Raw genomic sequence first — 1057 nt, 5'->3', positions numbered from 1 at the left:
GGGGGACTGGGGGGTGGGGGGAGTTATGTCAAGGATATTCATCACCCTAAGCACAGTGTGGCTAGGACGGCCATAGGCTGAAAGAGCATGAGGTTGAGCCAGATGCTCAAAGGAATTCTGTATCAGGCTTTTTCCTTTCTCCTTTCCCTTTCCCCTTGGACGACATTCTGGAAGCTGTGGGAAGTCAGCTAGAGGACTGGATTGGAAGGAGAGATGGTAAGAAGGTGAAAATGGTATTTGAGAAAGATGGCTCAGTGAACACAAATCTGTGCAAATCATTTACTCAGCAACCCCCCGACACCCCGTCAAGGAGTTGGGGTAAACACAGTCAGGGATGTGTTCACACGCTTAGCTACCAGAATGTTCTCTGCGGTGCTCTCAGCAATGGCATGAAATGAAAACAGCTTAGGTTTCTTTTTTTTTTAATCGGCCATCAGTTGAGCTGGCTCACGTTAATTTAAATGGGGGTATGTGGCACGCACGCCCTTCTCGCTGATCCGTGGAGATACCACCTTTACTTATGTATTCATGGCTTTAGTTTTGAAATATAATGAGCAAGCGGGAACCCATGACCTGCCCTGATGAATAGGGATTTGACCACACTTCTGTCTGTGCACATCCTCTGGAGAAGAACAGTCCAGCTGGGGTTTTCAATAATAGAACACGGTCTAAGCCACGGCGTTGCATACATACGCCGGAATATTAAACAGCTCTTAAAAAGAGGGAAACACCAGACCTATTGTCTTTTAATGAAACCTCTGCATTTTACAAAGAACCAGATTAATCACGGTGCTTTGTTCATAGACACTTTCCTATCATTGGTCCAAGGCATCCCCCTTTTATTCTGCTAATGTATGCATTCGTATATTCATTTCTATTAGCGTCATAAATACGTGGGAGCTCACTCCCCATATCCAGAGGGCTCAGAAATTACTTACACCTGCCATGATAAAGGACCCCAGATTTCAGAGTGGTAGTGAGACGGTTAAAGCAACTCCAGGGTGCACACCGTTCGGGAGTCTGAGGTGCTGGGTACCGGAAGGAAGGCTATGGATCT

General features: G+C 46.4%; 1 non-coding gene across 1 annotated transcript; it reads right to left on the bottom strand.

The window, feature by feature from the left end:
• Positions 1-748: 748 nt before the first annotated feature.
• Positions 749-826, bottom strand: LOC126496386 (small nucleolar RNA SNORD112). The gene has a single exon (XR_007590344.1). It is a non-coding gene; the product is annotated as a small nucleolar RNA SNORD112 (small nucleolar RNA).
• Positions 827-1057: the final 231 nt, after the last annotated feature.

This window comes from Alexandromys fortis, unplaced genomic scaffold (genome assembly GCF_014885135.2).
Source record: "Alexandromys fortis isolate MF-2015 unplaced genomic scaffold, M_Fortis_MF-2015_v1.1 scaffold_3700, whole genome shotgun sequence".
In the NCBI taxonomy this organism is placed as follows: Eukaryota; Metazoa; Chordata; class Mammalia; order Rodentia; family Cricetidae; genus Alexandromys; species Alexandromys fortis.
The sequence above is the reverse complement of the archived record's forward strand: the minus strand, read 5'-3'. Positions and strand labels throughout refer to the sequence as shown.